Source organism: Gracilinanus agilis, chromosome 1 (genome assembly GCF_016433145.1).
Source record: "Gracilinanus agilis isolate LMUSP501 chromosome 1, AgileGrace, whole genome shotgun sequence".
Lineage (NCBI taxonomy): Eukaryota > Metazoa > Chordata > Mammalia > Didelphimorphia > Didelphidae > Gracilinanus > Gracilinanus agilis.
This window is the reverse complement of record NC_058130.1, coordinates 458,029,329-458,033,284: the sequence shown is the minus strand read 5'-3', so window position 1 is coordinate 458,033,284 and position 3,956 is coordinate 458,029,329.

The following is a 3,956-nucleotide window of genomic DNA, read 5'->3' as shown; positions in this document are numbered from 1 at the left end:
TCTCTCTCTCTCTCTCTCTCTCTCTCTCTCTCTCTCTCTCTCTCTCTTTCTCTCTCTCTCTCTCTCTCTTATTACTAGAGTCAAGGCTAGAAATATTCTCAGCTGTGTCTGGTTACAGTACATGTGCTTATATTCAAAGGCAGTGTCCCAGATTCATACAAATCTTTTCACTGGTCTTTTGGGGACTTTATAGAATTCTCCAAAATATTAATAAAATAAAATAAGCTTATTAACCTCCTACAAACAGGCGTGGGGGAAGTCATTTGAATGGTAGTTAAGCATCCCGGGAAATGTGGTAAATGTCTCAACAGAATTATCATAGTTTTACACAGCAGGGTGATTTTACCTGGACCTGGATGTTTGAATGAGAGTCAGAGGAATATATAAACCTTATGTTAATGAACTGTTCCCAGGCCATAAAACCAAGCTGCTGCTGCAGTATTTTTCCTCATTCTGCTTTTTCTTCCCTTGTTCTCTCCCTTCCAAAAGAACAGCAATTTGTATCTGAAATTTCTTGTTTCTTTTTGAAACTGCTCTTTACTGTTTCAAGGGGGTATTTTAAAGCATAGTTTCTCCAGATGAAGGATGACATTGATCTTTAATTGTGGTCAGAAAGTGCAGTAGGGCATGATTTGGTCGTCTAGCTTCACGGGGTATAACTGTTTTGAAATTATCTTTTATAGCTTGATGCTGCCTGGGGTCATTACTAAGCTCTTTCAAAATATATTCATTTGGACAATTTTATAAACTCCTCAAAAGACTAGAGAAAGGATTTCTGTGAATCTGGGACATTGGCTCTGCACATGGGTAAGTGTATTATATCTAGGTAAGGTGGATAAAATTGCCTAACATGACTTTGGTGACACTAGCAAGAATGAAGAAGGCAGAGGGGAGAAAAGTGACAAATGTAGAATCCTTGAGCAAAATCATTGGCAGAATAAAGTCCTACTTTGTCAGCCATCTATCCAACTCTTCAGAGCAATACCCTCTGGTTACATGGGTATTGCTATATCCATTTCTTATAGTTGAACTGAGGCCAAAAAAGTTAAATGAATTGCTTCTTACCTATCTCATGCCCTTTAGATGCTTCTCTTAGAATCCCACTGTCTACATTCTTTTGAAGATAAGACAACTTGAATTCAAACCCAGCTTCAGATACTTAGAAGCTGAATGATCTGGGATAAGTCACTTAACATTTCTTTGCCTTGGTTACTCCATATGCAAAATAGATAAGACCACTTATTTTCCAGGCCTGTTGTGAGGATAAAATGATAGAATATTTGCAAACCTTAAAGTACTATGTGAGTGTTATTTATGATTAAATATTTTATGTATATATATATATGTATATATACATACACATTTGTATCATACTTCCAACTTATCATTCACCTTTTATATATGATCTCATGTGAATAATCTTCTACTATGTGACATTAAATAGGTGTCAAAAATGGCAAATTTCTTTCTGGTTCTCAAATTCATTCACAGTGTCCTGAAGGGGAAAAACCCTCTTATAATCTGAAAGTAGACTATATAAGTCTTTGCAAACATTAAAGAGAATTATGTATCAAGTTATATGCAGACATCATGATGTATTTTCATGACCCTGTTATCAGGGGCTTACTTTCAGTGGATTATTGCCCTTACTACCTCAATTTCTATTATATTATTATATATAATTCTATTTTATTCTATGTTTAGTTTTTGTGACATATATGGTTGTAGCCTTATTTTGTATTCAGCCATTAAATATGGGAAATTTAGTTTAGTCAAGAATACCATTGGAAGGATTTACTTGATAGTCTTTTGGAGGGCAGTTAGGTGGCTCAGTGGATTGTGAGCTAGACCTAGAAAGGGAGGTCCTAGGTTCAAATTTGAAGTCAGCACTTCCTAGCTATGTGACCGTGGACAAGTCATTTAACCCCCATTGTCCAGACCTTAATGCTCTTCTGTCTTAGAATCGACACCCGGTTTCAATTCTAAGATGAAAGGTACAGGTTTTAAAAAAAAAAGTCTTGGAGATTATCCTTCCTGAGTTTAGCTGAAATGAGCTCATTGTATGACAATTCAGCACATACATCATTGTATTAAAATTCTAAATTCACATTTAGAACCAAATTGGAAGAACATGCCAGAGTTTGAACATTGCTGGCATAGCCTTCAAAATCTTTTGGCAACATCTACTTCATAAGAAAGCCTTGAATAGTCATACTTCAATGAAACCTTCATGTGGCTACAAAGTTCATTTTCCTAAAGTACTATTCTGATTACTTCACTCCTCTGCTCCAAAGTCTTCACTGCACAAATGCAGAGATACATGAACAGAAGGGAATGTAAGTATACACTACCCTCAGATTATGGAAATGTCACAAACATGAATTCATTTAAATAAAAGCATTTGCAAATATATCTTGATTTTAAAAGAAATAAATTTCTTCCATGCCTCAGTCTTACTTCTTTGGCAAAATGCAAAATCCTTAGACTGTTTTTTTTGGAGGTCAACTACTCTCTGGGATCCATCATCTCTTATTACCTTTCTGTGTTTTTCCATTTTATCCAAAATGACCTTTGAGTTGGTACATGATCCAATAATAATTTATTGCATATTTGGGCAGGGTTTTTTTTGTCCTTCAAGACCAAGGGGATGAAGTGCTTTCTCACTGAATTCTTTCCTAATACTCCTAGACAAAAGTAATATTCAAGTTTTCTATTAGGGGATTGCCTAAATTCTTCTTTTCTTCTCATCAGCATCTTTGATATATACAAATATGTCTATTTGTATATATCATTTATTCTGTGAGTTCCTTGAGTACAGGAACTTTCTTGTTTTCTTATCTTTATATTCCCAACATCTAGAAAATATATTTCATTTAAAACTTGCTCAACAAACATTTGTGTTTTTTTTATTGAATTTAAAACACAAGTATTAAAAAACATGTCATTACTATTCTTTATGACAGTGATGGGCAACCTTTTGAGCTTGGTGTGTCAAAATTTGCCAAAAAACCAAGCATAACTTAGGTGGTGTGTCACCTAGAGAAAAAAACATAATTTCACCATATTTATAGTTTAAATAACAAAAATGTATGATTGTAATATATAACTATTTAATAAATCAAAATAGGTAAATTAATATAGGTAGAATTGTCATCTATAGTGCACAGAGTATCTACATTACACTACAGCAAATGTTTCATCCTCAGCATGCGGCAGCATACTTCTCTGTATGTGGTCGCATGTCACTGCGTGTCATCGAAAATGGCCACATGTGATGGTGCTGACACACATATCATAGGTTTGTTATCACCACTTTATGAGAATGCAACTTGACAAACACATATTTTAAAAAATGTAATGCAAAGAACACAAGACTGGGCATAAAGAGGCTAAGGCTCTAAAGGCCCTAGTTTTGTCTTAGCTGGTAACTAGATGTATGTTATTGATTTAATTATATAATCCAATATAACATTAGATTTTTTAAGGCAATCTATGACTTTTTTGTCTTGTCTTTGTATCCTTAGTACTTACCACAATGTTGTACATATCGTAGGCACCAGAACAGTAATGAGAGTAGGTAGAATTGAACTTTTCTTCAAAGTGCTGAAATTTAAAGGTGCATATATCCTCTCAAATTAGCCCTCCCTCTTGTCATCCATGTGCCTCACAGTCTTCTGCTGTTAAATTCTGTGGTCCAAGCTGTTAGAGTGTCTAAATAAGTGGTGATTGCCAAACCACCCTAACAAGGGGGAAAAAAATCAAGCCATTTCCCTAAAAATTGCAAAATGATGTATATATACAACATACTTTAATTAATGAAAGTCACCCATAGCAAATTTAAAATTAATTCTAGTATTCAGAGGAATTCTTGTGAACTGTGAGTTCCTTGTGTTCATGGATCCATTCTGTTAACTCCCATGCAGGGCCTTTTCCCCAATCACTTTCTCTCTCTCCTC